At 33.9% G+C, this 19782-nt stretch overlaps 1 protein-coding gene across 2 annotated transcripts in view; it reads left to right on the top strand.

Annotated features, from left to right (window-relative positions):
* The first annotated feature begins 1458 nt into the window (after positions 1-1458).
* The window catches only part of LOC123015633 (ecdysone receptor), a 66777-nt gene continuing 48453 nt past the window's right edge, over positions 1459-19782 (top strand). For both annotated transcript variants that reach the window (XM_044415486.1, XM_044415484.1), the window contains exons 1-2: positions 1459-1603; positions 18383-18538. The gene's annotated coding sequence lies outside the window, so the exon portion shown is untranslated. The remainder of the gene's footprint in view (positions 1604-18382; positions 18539-19782) is intronic.

Here is a 19782-nt window from a genome sequence, read left to right as displayed (position 1 = left end):
ATAAATAGTCAAAATGCAAAATTTAAACTCATAAATTCGGAAATTTTTATAGAAAAAAAGTTAATTCTTCGGCTGCACCTGACCTGACCTCCGGCACATTTTTTTCTGCGACGCGAGTTCTAAAACATCTTATTTTCTCTGTAAAAAAAGGGTTAACCATAAAACTAATAAATAATTCTCTGTTTTTGATACCTATTTAAAAATAAAAAAAAATAAAATGTAGATAAGGCAGTAAATTTTATTTTATTTTTTACGTTATACAGACTATTCAAAAAGTTTTAAACTTTATACTTACACGTGTACGTGAAAATCATTTCCAATTTTTTGAGTTTTGAATCATTTGTAATTAAAATACGATGCGTATTTAATTTTTCTTAAAGGTAACAGGGAACTGATGTTCTTTGAAAATTTTTGTATGTACTTATTTATGACATGTTCATGTATTTTTGATTTATTTGTCTACAAGTATTCATCTAAAGGTATACATTAATTTAAAAAATTACAAAATGTTGCAGATTTTTTTTGAGGAAAATTCTAATAATAATTAGCGCAAAATCATTTTGTACTTATGATTTTTTTTCCAGTTTTAATTAATGTTTCATGTACACTGCACAGTTCTCATTAGTTAAAAATTATACGGATGGTGGCGCAAATGAAAAGCTATAATTTATTCCTGTATAAGAAAGGAACAAATTTTAATATCTAGTGGGATTGTGAACAAAACAGAATTACAATTCCGTCTATACTCCATTGGGATTTAAAATGAATTTTAATTTCCTGAAGACTAACGATTTGCTTCAGCAATGAACAGAAAAAAACAATTAAAAACATATTTTAAAAGGGTGTAAAAATCAATACCTATTTATTTTTTACCGGCTTTGCAACCGTTTACGACTTAGCATAGTGTATTATTCAAGTCTTTCTGATTTTAATTTAAAAAAAGATAGTTATCCACAACAAACTGTCTACTCATACTTAGTACCTACTAAATTGATATTTCAAAGCAATAAGTATTGATATTTGCGGTCTAGTAATATGTGGTTACAAAAGTTCAATAGTCCTTAAATTAATCAAATATAAAAAATAAACAAAATCACAATTTGTAACACGTAAGAAATGGAGTCATGTGACAATTGAGTCACTGAAACGGAAGAAATGCGGTCATAAGTGAAGATTCCAAGGATGACTTGACTGTCACGGCCATGGCTACTTATCACCATGACAATCACCTGTCATAAACTGTCATATTGATTCATTTTTTGCGTGAAGCTTTTTACAGGTGGGATTTGAATCTTCGGTGATTCATTTTTTCACCTCCCTACTAAAAAAAAAACCTGCTGTACAACGAGATCGAGTTTTGTTGATGTTTGTTCGTTTATACTGCGCATGTTCGTCCACCATTGCTCGACAGTGGCGGAACTTGCGCACGAGCAAAGTCAGTTTGTCGTTGTGTGTAGTTTACGTCGGTTGCGTGTCGATTTCTCTCCTAATACCGATTTATTTACATGTACTCAGTGTGCATCCGCCGAGTGCATAGCTAGTGAAGCAGTTTCAGTGTGAAGAAATTCTTCATTCTATGGATTAAAAATCGACAGGCGACGAGGTAAGGGCCAAAAGAACGATATTTTTTTAGTAGGTCGCCGTTCTGAATATTTATCAAGTCGGTCATGTGGTTGCATGGCAGAAAGTTAGGTTGCATCCACAACGATGCCACTGTTGCATACTCTATGATCTTGAAATTAACTAAAACTAAGCCGACTTTGATCTCTTTTACTTCAATTAATGAAGTAAGAGATTTTTTGGAATTAAATTCCGAATGGATTATACATTCCGATGCCAATTCGCAAATTAAATTTCAAATCAACCAATCAACTTCGATTGTTTATTTTCAAAGTGATAAAAATATGTTTATCACTGGTATCAAGATTGCGGCAAAATTCATGGACCACTTGATCCGTCTAATTTTGAATTTGAAACCCTGGAATTAATTTTGATTATGTTCGTCCTAATTATTATGGAAAAATAAATTACGGTTTTTGGTACCATCACGGAAATTAAATTGATTGTCCTTGAAACGGCTAACGTATTAAGGAAATGAGTAGACACTTTGTCGAATTTCTATTACTTATTTTATTATATTATTATTATTTTTTATTTTAAAGATTAGGCTGACATTGTCGTACAACAATTTAATAAAGTTTCGCCTCAATGGGGAGCACCGTGGCCCACCTAGAAATGTTGTTTTGTCACACCCGAATTAAATAATATTCAAATTTTATGAAAATTAAGAAGTTATTATTATTATTCCTGGAGAATATTTTAATTATAATGTCAGCGGGAAGTCTTGCCAATTTGTCCAAGTGGTGGGCCGAATTCGAATAAACTAATTAATCATTTTGCGTTTTCTCTTATCCATCATCAATTTTCCGCTTTTGCCTTATTTGGTGATTWGATACGAAAAAGGTTTGATTCACTMSAAATGCTTTATTAATTTTCCGACCTTGCAATCCAACCCTGAATTMGACCATTCACCTCCGCCATTCAAAATCGGTGTTAAAAATCGATTGGTGAAAAGAAAGTCGTCCATTGCGTCAATCTTGAGAAATTCGAGTTTGCAGGATGTGAAAAAGTGGGCAAGCTTTCCGTCTCCGCCGCTCTTTTCTGCTATTTTTCTCGGACAAATAATGATAAAGTTCGCGAAGAAGGCGAGAGTGATGAATTTGTGGCGTTTTATTCCGTGGAAATGCTTCTCTCAAGGTGAAAACTCTTGTAAACATGTCACCGTATTGTTTACGCATCTTGAGGATTTTACTAATTTCGGATCCGAAAGATGTGGAGGATGTGGGAAATTTATACACGTTGCCACCTAGTGAAGGAATCGAGGCCATCAGGTTTGTTTCAGGTTTTTTTTTCTAGTGTCGAGAACGTGATGCTACAATGTAAAAATATTCGATTAATGGTCGTAGGAGGCGCCGTCTTTTTGTTTGTTTTCTGTGGTGAGGCTCGTCTTCGCGCGTGGGTGGAGCGTTTAACATTTTCACGTTTGGATTTTTTAACCAAAAGAATTGATTTTGAAATTAAATCGTTTGTTGTTTTTTCATGATGATCCTAAAAATATCACTCATCAATTTTCAATTTGACAGGTTATTTATATTCGTTGCCAATAAATAGTAGGACATGCGATTTTTGTTTGTCACGCGTAATTTTTCTAATCACGCTGTATAAATAATTTGGGGTTACTAAACTGTTAAGGACCTTGGCCTTGAATTGATAAGATAGGAGGATTTGGTTTCGGAATATTATGTGCAATTTTTTTACACGGGAGTAAATAAGATAAGTGAGTTATTTTAATTCAAACAAATTTGTAAAAGTATTTTGTTTGGGGATATTTGTAAAAACGTGTCTACAAAAAATTATTTATCAATCTATAAAATGAACGAGATTTAGGACCGGCTGTATGTATATTACTTTCTACCGCGTGTGTTTGAAAAGTTTTTAACTTTATTAAGACTACAAATATCTTTTAAAATAATACCAAACATTAAAAATTCAATAAATATAGATTTTTTTGTTTGTTTTGTTCAATGCACCTTCTATTAGGTACCAATTTACCAACTCTAGTTGAAAAAAAAGACAATTATTTAGTGTCACTTTGTAGACATGTTGATATCTGAACATCTGGTTTTTGACTGTCTGTAGATAAAGCAGCTCAAGGTTGGAAGATTTATTCCCAGAAAAAGACTCATTTTTCGCCGAACCATAGATATTTCTTTCTGCATAAATCGTTATCAATATTTTAAGTTTTAACTAACAACTGGCATATGCATTAGGTATTATTTTCTGCAAGTGAATGTAAAGTCGAAAAAAAAAGCATTCACCAGCTGTGAGTCCGCTGAATTGAGAGTGTGATTTGAAATATTTGGTTTCGGTGCAACTCCATGATAACACCTATAACTTTTAATTGTACAGGGTGATTCAAAACTGTCGGGTCAACTTTCGAATAGAAGTCTTTCAGCTAAGCATGAACATGAATGTAGTTTTTTTTCAAGCCTTTTTTGAGAAAAAAAAAACAGAATTGTCAATTTTCAGATTATCATGTAGACATTTTAGTTTTTTTTATTTTTGATGTTGGATTTAATTTATTGTTGAATTTGCTGGTTTGTTAAATGTTTTGTACATCGTAAGATTTGAAATTGGTGTTTTTTCAATAGGTATCTGTTTAATGTTGCAAAGTCAAGAATCAATTTCTCAACTATCTCAATCTTGTGAAAAAAGGCTCAAACAATGTTTTGTTATGGGAACTTTTAACTCAGTTGGATGTTCTTTATCACCACCCAAAAGATGGTTCGTTACTTTTGCATCATCCTGTATAACAAATTAATATTCTATACAGGGGATGTTTTAAAAATTATAAAAAAAGTTTATGTTTAATTTATGTTACAATTCGAAAATCTTTTCCCAGCCTATGCTGAGTTGGATTACCTAAAAGCAGGTGCTATTTGTTGTAGAAATATAAAAGACGTCAGASTAACAAGAAGAAATTCAAATGAGGTTATTTTTCGATAAAATAAATATTTTTATTCTTCGATACTGTCAAAATTTACGGTTTTTCTCCCGTGTAAGGAAGTTTTGACAACTGTTTGGCATTTCTCAATACYAAACGTCAGATTATTTTTAACAGATTTAAAGCAAATTTAAGCKTTTGAGTCTAATTCGAAGAATAAAATGTTGTATTCAACTCGTTTGAGTGTAAATCGGAAGCTRAATTCCACCTCGTGGATGATAAACCACTCGTAACACTCGTGGTTTAATAACCCACTCGGTGTGATAATCTACTATTTGCAGTTTTCTTTAAAACACTGTCGGCCGAGATTGGTCAAACCCTCCATTTTTTTTTTCATGTTTAACGTAAGCAAATGATAAAAGCACATTTTTTATCATTTCGCCACTGAGCATGTGTACATTATGCGAAGGTCATGGGTCGATTGCGTAAAATCGTGAAAGTTACGAAAATCCCGGTTCCAATGCACTGAAAAAGGTCGTCCAAAATTCGACAGAAGTTGTTCCAAGTTCAGGGAAACACCCTTGACCTGTAGGAACTGTTCCCACCGTCTGGTAGTCATTCGGCGCCTGTTTTCAGCGCCTCGTCGTGATTTTTCCATCGTTCTCGCCATGAAATGAGCAAAAAATCGTTTGAACATCCGTTAGATGAAATTGCACGCGGCGTACATATTCAGTTGAGTTAGTACAGCATGTTGGTGTAATAATTGACGCTTTCCCATTTGTTAGGCGAAAGTCGGTACAGTTTTTTTTTTCATTGTTTGGGGCCGCCCTCTAGCGCCCGGTAGAAAAATCAATCGTACGATGACATAAGAACGTGCAATAAATAGGACAGTGGCTAAGCCTGTCATTCTTTAGGCACAAATATCGACCGCACGTTTCTATTTATAAACGACCTGTTTATTCCTTGGCCGCTGCCAGGGCCGCATCCAGCGGAAGGAAACACAACAGACGTCGCTACATACAACCGGAAATCATCATCCCGGCCGACTGGAAAAAAATGTTTCATTCAAATCACTGATAAAAAACGTGTAAACAAGAGATTTGGATAAATAAACGCAGTGCCAACCTTGACATTAACCCTGGTTTTTATTGAGCCCTCGCAAGTTACGTAACAAGTACACATACATATGGTTGGCAGTATTGTGTTTCGCCGGATGTTTGACTCTTTTTTCCCCCTTTTAAACGTATGGTCGAGTTCTAGGTCGGCTCGTCAAGGATGAAAACTAGCGATTAATCATGGATTGTTTTTAGTTGGAAGTGAATGAAACAGGACCGGATCCAGCTACCAGAATAGAACAGCCACTTTGAACTGTCAACGACAGTTTATTGCGTTTTTTACAGAACAATTTTTGGCCAGGTCTCAGAGAAAATGTGTCAAGTTAGAATTTTGGTTTATGAGACGGAATTCACCCACATCTTAGTCAAGCAATGATTTTTTTAAGCGCGGCTATTGGCATGAGGTGTGGGTTTTGTTATTGAAATGTTGTTCAGTGACGCATTTTTGTACATTTGCTAATTCATCAACACGAAATGAGGCCTTTACAATTACAGTAGGTAGCTAACGACGTTATTTTATGACATATTAGTTCAAGAATCGTAAAATTACGATTATTGCGCTGGATGTAATGGTCTTTTCGGACCCAGCGTGATATAAAATTGATTTTAAAGCTTTATAAACTAATATAAACCTTACATTATGATGTTTTCAGGACATTACTTAAGTTAAATGGCGTAGAGTAAGGGACGGGGTACATTCTTTTTCACCATGACTGTACCTGTAAGGCAATTTTTAAGGACACTATTTTTAAATGTGTTAGTCACTATGGTTTTTTGCGATTGGTGATTATGCTTGTTGCATCGTGGAAATGGGGTCTTGCTGGTCACTCCATGAAGACTTAATTTATGTAAATATAAAAGTAACGAAATCAGCAGATTATTAAAGCGTGCAGCATTAAAATCTGTTTTCTCTTTACTCGCAAATTAGCTGCACTATTTCATTCGTTTTTCGTTGCAATTTTAAATAAAACGTTACAATTACTCAGATATTTTACCACTCCCCCCTATAATTTTAAACGTGAATAATGCTGACTTTTCTGAAAGGGAAAATGTAAGTATACAAATACGAGACTTGGGTTACATTTGTCAGAAACGTTAAAATGGAACTCGAGAGTTTCGTTTTGATAAGTGAATAGGACGACGAGAATCTTTGRATTATTATTTGTTTTGTGAGAAATGTAAAAATAGATGTGGAGTTTGAGATTTTTTTGAAACTAAATTTAAATAATAGATAAACAACACGATAAAAACTTTAAAACTGAATTAATGTACGGAGCTTGCAAAGTTTGGAAACTTTGATTTGAATCACTATGTTTTTTCTACATAAAAGAAATTAATGGACACATGCTAGTGTGTCCTAAACGTAATTATGATTCATGTCCTGAATATAAAGAATTTCTAGTACATATTTAATAATTGAGTAAATTGAGTTTATATTGGAAAAGTATCAAACGTTAATTTTAGCGACTTTCTAAATATAAATTTTGTCAAATTCATAAGGATTTATTATTAAATTGTTGCGTTTTATTTATGACCCGCAGCGCATTCWATTCATTTGTTTTGGGTCAGTGTTCGATAATTTCATAATTGTTATGTTAAAACTCGTTCGGTGGGGCCCGTGCCCAGTTAACCTAAAAATAAATRAAGTCGTCTGCGATTCAAAAGCGATTGGCAGATGTCAAGCCGAGGTCACTTGATTATGATGGAAAAAAGCTCCATTAGCGTGTCGAATTTTATTCATACCATATTTTATTTACTCAATGTCTTTTTATTATAAATGTTATGACTGCTTGTCGGGAAAATTTTTTTCGCGCATGTAGGCTTCTATTTTGGTAGTGGAAGATTAATGGAAAGGTGAAGTTGTCCATGAGTCGATCACGTGAACGTCAATTCAGTCGTGTATTTTTCACAATTTCAGAGTATAGAGTCCGGCGTACGTCCTTGTTGGCAGCTAGTTAATGGCAATCGGTTAAAATTGGATCCATATATGGCCGTAATGGGAATACTTTCATTGAATACCGAGAGACAGCCCATATCTGGAAACTTCGCTCGAGAAAGGGGAGAGCCATCTCCACGGATTTCTAATTTCCATCACAAAAAGCGCGTTTTTATTAGTGAACCGTGGGAATTCGTGGCGATACAGTGAAGAAATTTTTTACCAGATGCAAGCTTTATTAAACTTGTAATCAATAAGCTATTAAAATTTTACGCCATGAAAAACGTCGAGGATTCATAAAAGTTGATCTATAATAAGGAGTCGTTACGTTAGTGTTCTTTATTTATATGGGAATCTTGGATTTTTTCTGGGTGGTTATTAACAGACTGTTTGTTGATCGACAAATATAATTATTGCGGGGGCTATTATTGTTACTGTTTTTTGGTGAATAATTTTTTTGTTTAATACTTACCTCATTTGACCTCATTCTGTGTTTTGAGAACATGACTTTTATATATTTATTTTAGTAAAAAGTGACACAGATCATAAAGTATTCCGTTGCCAAACTGTAATTTTCCCAAGGATAAAGGATATGATCAACAATAAATTATTTATTAATAATATGACAAACTGATCCAGATTCGGCATGACACTAGCGACTACCAATGCTAAATTAAACAAATCAGCAGAATTTCAAACTTTACATTTTTTATGAATGAAAGATGGATGTTTCATGTAAATAAATCAACATCTGGGTCACACTATCTCAAACATTATCTTAACATAAAGTGCGATTTTTTTTATCTACAAACAATATTATGTGCTAATTTTTTTTCGCAAAAATTTCCCGAAGGACAAGGATTTTAAGTAGGCTGTTATCGGGTGTATACTTTGAAACGAACTTTATTTATCTAATGAATGATCAAGTTTATTAGATTTTAATTAATATTTTTTTGGATGGAGCATTTAAACATTTTGTAAACTTTGAATTTATTGTTTTTATTATTATACTTAATCGCTCTATTGTAACATTTTGTTGTCATTTTTAATACTAATTGATATCACTGTTGTTGATTGATAATGTAATAAATGTTGATATTTAACGTGAAGCAAATTGTTTTATGAAAATGTCAAGACAAAATAAATTTACTACAACATAAACGTTTTTTGAATTTTTCTGACATTTTAATACAGCTAAAGATTTTATAGGATTATGTTGGATGAGATTTTTAAATGCAATATCAGTTTGACATTTTTGAACTGAGAATAGAGAATCGAGCAAAAGTAATGTACGGTGTCGGGAAGATTTATTCTGCCAGTGACTGTACCAAGTTCTTTTTTACATTAGTACTGACAAAATACGAAAATAATGTTCTATTTTAATTAAAAAATAGGTTTACATCAGCAATGATTGCATTATTATTACAAAATCGAGTATCGAATCTACGTAATTGTACGTCACCCACTGTATTTGTGGTCATTATTTATGTCTCAGTATAATGAATGTACAGGGTGTTTCACATAACTTTACGAGGCTTGTACCTAATGTACGCATCCAAATATACAAAAGTCACAGAARACTGGATACAAAAAATACACATTTAATTATTTAATTTTTGGAAACCCATGACAGTAGTTGTCAAACTAATCACTGTTTCATTAATTGTCATAAACTGCAGTTTTCAGAAACAATTATCATTTATTATATCAAAAGACGGCATGAATATGATTGTAGTTTATCTATCTTAATCACTAACTAAAAACGTTGTAATTTTTGAAAGGGTGAACAAATTAGAGAATATCCAATTTTTCAAAATTTGTCATCGAGTTCGTATCGGAATATGTATTATTGATTGCATCTTACAGGCTCAGGCCTCGTAAAATTACGTGAAACACCCTGTATAGTAGTTTTAGCCATATTTCTCTATTTTATTCATAATTTGGTCATTTTGTTTTGTCAACTATTGATATACATATGGTTTATCTGGCCATTTTTTGGCAGTATTTTTTATACAAATCTTGTTTTCAATTTATTTGTAAAATGTACGAGGGTTAGAGAAAAAGTTTTTTTGCAACAATTTTTAATTAAACTACTGATGGGTGATCCAAAATGACTGAGTTGGCAACTAAATTAACTCTGCAACCGAAAGTGATCTTGCTTGCCAGATACATATATGATGTAAGAAGATTATAGATTCTGTTTTTATTTTGTTAGTTTCAATTAGAATTTAAAGCGTCAAATGATGCTGATGCATTTTCTGCGTTTCATAAAACATAAGATTGAAAACGATGCTACAAAGGGCTGAATTTTTTGTTTATTAATGCCAATTTAACCTATTATTACTGGGTTATTGTCTCTGACAATTGACATTTACTGGTCATTGCTACCGTTATTACCAACTTTGTAATCAAAATTGCACTGGGTGCTTTAATGAAATACTGAAATAGATTTATTATATTAGTTGTTTTTTATGTTTTTGTGCACAAATTGTGGTTTTATTTCAAATTGCCTACACATATGGTACTAAATGTGGCGGTTTTTCGTTTCATACCGAAACAAAACTTGTAACACGATTGTAGAATCTAATTTGAAACTGCGACATAAAATTCTTTAAAAATAAAAGGATCTTGAAGATTATTATCCAAACCGTTGTGCGGCGTAAAAATTCCCCTTTTATTACTTGTAACTTCGTTTAAAAGTTGGTCGACGAAAACAATTCTCCTTGTCCTACTAGCAGTCTCAGGAAATAACAAGGGCACCAGAGACCTCGTTCCACGAATCGTTGTCCTGTGGGCGGTCTAATTTATAACGACATTGTTTACGCTGGATCGTGGGGTGGTAAATTACCCAATTATAACGAAAATAGCATTAGCCGGACTAGATTTGATATTCCGATCCGATTAAGAGAGAATGTAGAACGCGGTTCGAATTTCCTCCTGGGGTGGAATTCACGGCGTCGTCGCCGTGTTTCAATTCAGACCTCCTCCTCTGATCCGGGAAAGTAGGTCAGATGGTGCAGTGAGGCCTGCAGCCGGACCGTTTTTGGCCTCTCTCCCTCTTCCTCGTCCCTGTCACTCGTACGCATCGTTTTATCCTCTGCGTACTCCATCCACGCCCACGCTTCTTCCACGTTTTATCACAGGGGGGAGCTAACGCACATGCGTGGGGTATTTCGATCCGTTCGTCAACGAAAGTGCATCGGAACGCGACCATTACGCACTGAAAAATACAAGAGGGGATGAGGACAGATGATTATACAGGGTGTGGCAATATGAGTGGACTGATAAGTAATTCCGGCGCCATTGATAACATTAACTCAACATTGACTTAAGTTTAGGGAGTATTTAAGTCTAAAATAGTGCTATGTACTATTTTATAATGTTATTTGATTCTGCTGTTGTACTAGTATCATTTTACTTTCCTTATCCTATAAGGAAAGTATTGTAATCGGCTGAAATTTGACCTACCTATATTTTTACATTTCTAAACGAATTATATCTTCAAGACACCAAAAAAATTGGTACGGGCCATTGGGTCGTGTGTGTGTGTGTGTCTGTCTGCCTGTCTGTAAACAGCATATCTCGAAAACGATAAGAGCTAGAAACTTGAAATTTGGTATGTAAGTTACTTGTAGCAAGGGGACGCAGCACGAAACAATGGGTAAAAATCGGTCGTACCGTTCGGCTGCAAAGACCAAAAATTGGCCGGAAAGAGGTCGCAAAATTGAAGATACAATAAATTCATGGGGATAAAAATTATTTAGAATCATGCAGGTGGCACTAACGCAAACGTTAGGTTTGCTACTCKAACATTAAATTATTGTAAGGATGTTTTCCAAATAAGTTGGATAAGGAAAGTCGTGTGATGTTTACACCAGATTTTTTTTATTTTGTTGAGCAACGCTTTCATACTTTGTAAAACAATTAATTTGTATAAACTAGTTTAGATTTTTATTTAATATTTATTTAATATGAATGACTTCATTAAAAGCTAATATCGTTTCTACATATTAAGAAATGATCGAATCGATTCAATAAATTTTTTTGCTTAACTCTTTGTTTGCCTATCATCTTTTTCTGTCTGTCTCAAAAAAGTATGTATTATATCGAGCGATCAAGATAATTTGTAATCGAGTTTTTTTTGCATCCGAGAACGTATGTCTGTTTTTGAACTAACTGCACATGAAACGTCAAATAAAATGGCAAGTCGAAAGGTAAAACGTCAAAATGGGCTGGAATTAGTCGCCCACGTATAATAATACGAGTAGGACCGTTCTTTTTTGAAGGTAAATTATAAATTTAGGTATTATAATAATAACCTTTTTGATCATGCCACTTTAGCTTTCGACTTGTCATTTTACTTGGCATTTTACAGACATACGTTTTCGGATCCAAGGATGACTCGATTACAAATCATCTTGATCGCTCGATAATATGTATTAACAAAAAAATCAAGGACAATTAAGTTGCAGGTGATTTCTCTATTGTCAGGAAACATTGTGTTTTTTTTAATGTAAAAATTATAAAATTTCAACTTTTAAATTCGAAGTTTAGAACTTTGTATTTACATAGGGACTTTTTTAAATTGCAGATGTTTCATCAATGTCTCATTCAAATTTTATTAAAGTTAAATGAAGGTTGAGCAGGTATCTACAACGTTTATTTATACAAAAAATCTTTACTTCATAATGTACCCAAAGCACTGTTTTTGAATTACAAGACAAATAAAAAAAGCACTAGGCTTACGACTGGATCAATATTTTAATAACTTAAATGTAGCAGGTAGTGTTTAAAAAAGCAATATTAGCTCTAGATATTTTAGGAAAATCGCAACAAAACATTTTTTTATTTTAATTAATTTTCATTTATTGATAATGACCACAAAGTTTTATTTTGAGGATTTGTAGACTTTCTACAAAAAAATTAAATATTTCATCAGAAAGCGAAAGCCGGTGCTTATTTAATTAAATTGCAAGACATTTTATTTAAAATATGGGCAAAGTTATTCAGTAAAGAGTCTGCAATTATTCATAAATCCAAAGTTTATTTTTTGGATAAAAGTTTGTTTTAGAGCTGAAAAGTTACGTGACTTTTTTAAGAGAAAAATGACAAATGTTTGCTAAATTTTTGGGTACGAAAAATTTGTAAGAAAATATCTTGTTCATGGATATCCTTCAAGTGTTCTAAAGGTCAAAGTAATTTTTTTAACAGAAGGATAATTATCTAAYAAGCTGTTGTCAATTGTTGTATATTGATTATAAATTGTTGTCAAAGTTATTGATATGAGAATATAATTGAAATGTCATAGAACACAGTCTAGAGAGTTATTCATTCAAATTTCTCGCTGTTATAGGGAAAATAATACTTTTTCATACATTTAATAGGGATCAAATATTTTTGTTGACAATTATTTAGCTAACTTGCTTTGGTCACTCGAGGTGAAGCCGAGCGGTTGTAAATCTCCCCTGTTGTTATTTATTTCTTGGTATTTCCCTATGTCTCATCCTCTTACGTAATCCGGCATCCAAATTCTCGACTCGCAGCCCAGTTCCACTTCTTTCCGTGTTATTCCTCACGATGATGACGCTAATGGGTCTTTCGTATTTTTAAATGTGCATTCCGTTTGAGTTCCGTTTTAGAAACGTTCTAAATATAGCGTCGGTAAACACTCGCAGATGGAACTCGTAGTTACGTAATAATCTGTCTTTTTCATGATTGTTCAGGAATTCGACGCGTCTATTAAAGGTTTCCGACGCTTTTGTCAATATTTGGATGCATCTTAAGGCTTTTGCGATTTCTCTTTAACTTTCCGATCAATTTCTTCAATCATCAAAAGGAAGTAATTTGATGTCGTATGTTTGTTTGGAAAGATGTGTGGGTGAAGAAATTGCGTGCACGCATACTTGAATAATGTCCAATAGCGGTCAACCGGTGACGAATGGTGGCAGTGAAGGTACTATGACCCTTGATCGTTCGATACTATTTTTATTTTTGTCCGAGACCAATGAAGAATTAATTCATTATAGTTTTGGTTCATTCATTGGAAAAGGCAATCGCAACGAAGAAAGGAAGCCAGAAGCACGAGAGYTTATTTTTAGATGGAAGGACAATTCATGCTTGATCTTTTAAGAACAAGAATTAAGTTAACGGAAGGAAGAGGATTTGATGCCAGGGATATCAGGCACTCCCTAATTGTTTTGTAGGACTTGGATTGTGTCTGGAGACTTAAATATACAACTATTAACTCAATGTAGCGAAACACAAGAATTGTGAGAGAGCAAAGTTTTATTATAGTAGACTAGTTTTGGAAATCATTTGTTAAAATTTAGGACTACAGTTCTAAGGAACTTGTTATCTTCAATTGTTTTGTTGACTTTAAAAAACAGAAAAATATTTTTCGTTTATGGAAGGGTTTGTGACAAATCAATTTTTTAGTAGTTTTTTTAAAAATCGAAATTTAATTTCCGAACTGACATTTTTTAGGACACGTAACTACATACATACATACACTGTGTCAATTTTAATACTTGCAATCGGCAATATCGATCAACTGAAAATGTTATTGAGAATCACTCAGAACCGTTTTGGTGGTCTATAGGGGGAACCTAAATGACATGGTAAGTGACGCACCTCCACCCACCCTTGAACATAACAAAAAAAAAGAAAATTTAAAGTCTTTGTTTTTGAATAATTGAAAAAACGGCTTCACTAAATAGACTGTTGTATGACATTTTTGAAAAGTGCTTGTTATGAGCTTTTCAACGATGTATCACAAGTAGAGTAGTGCCATTTAAATTTTCAACTTGAGGTGGTTGTGGCTTCAAGGGTGGGGGAGGTGCGTCACTTACCATGTCATTTTGATTCCCCTTAGAAACCACCGAAACTGTTTTGAGTGATTCTCGATAACTTTTTCAGTTCTAGAGATATCGCCGATTGCAAGTTTTAAAATTGACACCCTGTATTAAACGAAAAATTTGATTTGTCACACATTAGAAATCAGAAATTAAAGAATCAAAGATTAAATTACAACTTGGGCAATGAGTTAAATTTCGAAATTACATGTTCTAACTTGATTCAAATTAAGTACCAGAATATGAACAAATGTGTTAGCAGTACTATATTAAAGCAAAGTTTTGTGGCAATTACGAATACTTAATTAATTTTCTACCTGGTTTATAAAAGTGGGTTTAAAACATTGGAGTGAAACAAAATAGAAAAAATCTAAAACCTTTGTCGCCGGAAAATGTGGGCGTTTTTAGCACTTGGTTTTGATTAGTTTTAGTGATTTGAATTAGACCAATTATTTAAATTAGTTGATTTGGATAAAATGTTACAATAGTATATGCATAAATTTAGGTCATTACGTGTTTTTTCCAAATTCGAGTTTTATTATAATTTTTTATCAACATTTTATCTTTAAAAATGCAGATGATTTTTAAATTCTGTTAAATTTCGTAAACAAATAGAAGTGATTGTTTCTGTCAATCCTACTGATCACCATGTCAAAAAAACACTAAAAGAAAGATGAGAAATTGATGCGAACGTTTAGGGATGATCTCGCATTAATCTAAAAAAAAGTCAGTTTTAGATGAGACACAATTTTGATGTTTTCCAAACGTTGAAAGAAGTGAGCGAAATAAGAAAAGAGTGGAAAATACAGAAATGTTTCCCTTGTGAATTAATAAAGACCTTCAGAACAAGCATAATAAGGAAGGTGATGGGAGAAAACCGTTGTAACATCTCGAGTTATCTTTACGGTCGATTCAAGATATGCAAAGCGGAAAATCCTCTTCGAGCAGAAGCAATGAGTTTAGAGGGCCGGAAAATGCTTCACAGTGTCGGATTTGAGGAATTGCAAAAATGCAAGAATTTTCTCTTGATTTCACGATGCTTTACCAATTTGTTTTATTTTCTTGTAAGCTGATGTCATGCTTAGTTGCAATTATTGCAAATTCTTTTGCAACAAGAATCTGTTAATCACGTGGTTTGCACGAGTGAATTGTTGCGTTGTCGGTTTTCCGATCAAATGATTCGAAAACTTCCTGAATTTTTATCGAGGGAATATTCTATGTCTGACCTTAGGTGAGCGTCCAACTTGGAATTATGTCAATTGTTCTACGTGTAACAGGGGCATTGCCGCTTTATCGATTCAATTCTACATTATTTACATGCGAACGACTTCGCCGCAATATCGATCCTCAAATAACGACGAACACGAGTCCAACTTGAACCCTAAAATTTTCCCCCTTCGACATTGGCCTTGATACCTCGGATGTCCGCCACCATGAATAAAATCTAAATTGGAAAAAATGGAATTTTTCTGTGACCTCTGCAATACAGACCGTAATGAATGTTAACGAAAACGTGGGACGGAGCAAGGACGAATTGTGTAACAGATGTGAGGCGCCCTGGGTGACACCAAATGCACCGATTATACATKCGATTCGGTGGGTGCGCTATTATCAATGGTCCTCGAAAAATTATTATCAAAAACGACGGCGGCAGCGGTTTTATCTTTGGTTGCCATTAAAAAAATTGGGTCAACGAATTTAGATAAGATTGTCGGACTCTTATTTTGAGGATGAAAGTTTTAAATTAGTGGCGTAAGCTATTTGCATTCTTTTACACTAGAAATAGACCGGGGGGCATTGTTGCATTACGTGTGCATGCCGAAAGACACAACATTGGGTGCATTAGACTGAACTGCGAGCATGCCAAAATTGTTCGGTAACTAGACACAACATACAGCTGGTTATAGGAGAACATTGCGCTGCCTTTGCAGAACACAAATCATTACATTTTTTCAGTGTTTCCAGTTTTAACACTTTTGGTTTCAGAAATAAAGTCGTGCTGAAAGAATTGGGAGACCGTCACATGACGGACTGAAAATTTTTTTAACAGGAGCTAACGCTAGAAAACAAGTGTGGATCTTATAAAACTGAAAAAATTCAGCCAAGTGAAGAAGATTTACAACAATTGACGAATTTGTGGTATCTTTTCAACCACAATGTGAAAACTATTATTTCGCAATTTTTTGTGTTTAAATTTTGAAATTTGATTTAGATGATTTGGATCATTTTTGTGGCTTTGTTCCAACTTTGTGTTTCCTGATGGACGTAAATGACTTCACACTCACTTGGTCAAAGTCACTAATTGCCAATTTTTGRGCCTGAGTCGCATCCAACATTCCGTCTTTTTTTATTAATAACGTGTACAAATTATGCGTTGTTCATATAGATATTTAATGAAAGTCGTCTGGTTGTAATTAAATATTCTTTATTAATGTTAAAATATTCTATATAATTATAGAAGACATTCCTGATCCTACCCTCATTGTAACGAAACAATATCCTTAATTATAGACACACCTTTGGAAGGTCTCGAGGAGGGTTTGTATGTTGACTAAAGCATCCAATTTGTCTCGTAGACATTACACAATGTATATAGAGGTCATTAATATGTAAAGACGTCTCAAAAACATCAAAAGAGAGCTCGGTTTAATCAACTCGATGTAATAAGATAATTACATCCTGTTTTAATGCACGTCAAACGGAGGCATACGTACTGACGGTTTCCAGAATCATGAATAATAAGGTGCCTCTATCAAGTTGAGGATTTCAGGGTGTAATCGAGCCGTAAGCTGAAWACTTGCTGAAGCGTGACCAGGTCGAGTCTCTCGACCCTGCAATTACTACATAACAAACTTCACTTATCTGTATTAAGTTGGCAATGAAAAGTTGTACACTTGAATTGCACAGTTGCCTACAAATAAAGGCGACCAATAAAATTCTGTTATAGTAAAAAATATCACCCAAATTTGGTATTATTTTTACTTATTACAAACTCGATGCTGAAGAAAATTACAATAACTAAAACATCTTCTACCACAGTTTGCGCGGTTTAAAACTTATATTCTTTTTTCTGTACGTTTAGTTAAAATGTATGTGTATTTCCAGATTCAAAAGTGTGGGTATGTTTTCTTAATTTTATTTATTTAACTGTCTTCTTTTTTGAGAAGTTCTATGACTCACAAGACTACAGTGTTGACTGATAATGAGGAAAATTAGTGTTTATTTATTTCAATAAATCTGGGTAATTCGACGTAAACTGCAACCAAATTGGTTAAGGCCATTGACCATTTATTGGGTTGTCCACTGCRKTGTGTAGATATCTGTACATCAGTGTCTCGTTCAGTGTCTAGCCTTCTGAAAAGTGAGTACTTTTGGCGTGTTGACCCTTAATAGCGCTATTTCTTTTTTTTTTTGAGGTCACTGTAATCCACGCATGTTTCCACGAAATTGATTGTCGTGTTCCGTGTGGCTTGCGGCCTTCCATGATCCAGAAATGTAATCTTAATAAAGCACCTGTGTTACTTATTAAACGACGTTGTAAAACTGAAATATTCGGATATTAGAAAAAATTAAGAACCCGCATTACGTGAAACTTGTAAAATATCAACGACACCCGCATGACCTCGATCGAAACACCGTCCCACTTTACGTTAACGATCGTTCGTTCCACCGGACTACCACAATACAAACACTCAAACTTGTTCTTTTARGGTATGTGAAGTTTCGGTGGGCAACGCTCCGGCGTGCCTCAGCGCTCTGCATGGGGACCAATGCCGTACACCGGCGACATTATCAGCTTTATCTGATAATAGAGCGCTGACCTAAAATGTACTTGTTTTCATTGTCAAGCTGCGAAATTAATTCCAGTGTTTTTTTCGATTTTATGTCAGGGAAGCGCGACTGGTTATCACTGTTTGATAGTATGCATGTTGTTCAAATATTTACGAGTTCAGTAATAATCGTGTTTTCGTTGCAGGGTGCCTTGCATGATGGAAAGCTGACCTGAGTGGAACCATTCCCTCGAGACCCACCAGATAGTGTTTAATAGTCGTTTAGCGCTTAATTTTTGTGATTTCGTATAGTTATTGCGTCTGTTGTTTCAAGAGGTTGTGTATCATCGTCACCAAAACAGGTAAGAATCATACACCCACCATGACAGCAAATTTGTCCGAATCGTTGATGACATCAATTCGAAACTGTTTAAAGGCTCTTATCAGCTCGAATTCATGCAAATCATGACCTACTAGTGCTGGTTTGATAAAGGGGAAGTTCACATCATGATTTATGTTCGCGTAGGTCCGGCCCAAAACGATTATCACAGAGAAAAACTCGCCCAGAGTCGGCCTCTCATTATTTATAGCGCTTTTAAAATTATTACCGGACAATAGAAGCGGGCCGAAAAAATAAAAAAGTGGGCCAAGACCAAATATAACAACAAGAAATGAATGATAATTGATAAGTGTAGGTTTCTTCCTTAAGTTTAATTAGGAGCGTAGATTTTTCGTCAGTGCCGGTGATGTAACTGGCAAATATTTTGGCGTCATTCATTCAATTAGAGGAAAATTCTGTTGATCTTTGACTTTTTTTTTAATTTCAAAATTTTGTCTTTCTAACTTTCTAACTTGGAAGAATTTCCGCTTTAACGCGGTTCGTGGTAACTGCAAGCCATTAACCTAAACTCCTATCTGAAATGTCTATTGTCCTAGTATCGATCCGAGCTGTTTTTAAACTTAAATTATCATGCATAAATTTTAGAAAATTTGCATAATTGCCCTAAAGGTATTCATCATTTTTGGTTGTTTATTTCAAACTGTCTGGAAGATCGCAGATTAATCTTTTATCAAGGTGAGGTTGTGCTTCAATCGTGATATGGTTTAAATTGCCAAAAATAGTCATTTACATTGATATTCAAGTATGAGGAAGAATTAATCGAGATATTGATGCCTTGTTTCTGGTGATGAAACGTCGAAGTAATGTCAAAAGTTATCTTTAGCAAATAGAGTTTTATCGGGACGGAAAAGTTGATTCTAATTTTATTTATTTAAGATACCTTAATCATTATTATTGTCCTGAGACACTGTACCAGAAAAATTATTACATCTTTGAATCATCCAAAACTGATCGTTGGTTTAAGGGAATTGTACTAATTAGTGGAAATTTCCTGCGCAGTGTTTGATCTAAAATAATTGACACCTTTCTCAAATTGTGACTGAATATTGWTAGAAACCAAAGATAAACAAAAATTAAATTTGTTTTCTTCAAATAATTTTATGATGTAGTTGTGCTAACAACCTCACAACCTTGATCAATAATTATTCAGTCTACGAAAAATCGACACACGTCATCTTATTTTTATTAGAGTTGAAAATTGATTGC

Source organism: Tribolium madens, unplaced genomic scaffold, assembly GCF_015345945.1.
Source record: "Tribolium madens isolate multiple individuals breed KSU strain unplaced genomic scaffold, Tmad_KSU_1.1 Scaffold_19;HRSCAF=116;Tcas5.2_LG9, whole genome shotgun sequence".
In the NCBI taxonomy this organism is placed as follows: domain Eukaryota; kingdom Metazoa; phylum Arthropoda; class Insecta; order Coleoptera; family Tenebrionidae; genus Tribolium; species Tribolium madens.
The sequence above is the reverse complement of the archived record's forward strand: the minus strand, read 5'-3'. Positions and strand labels throughout refer to the sequence as shown.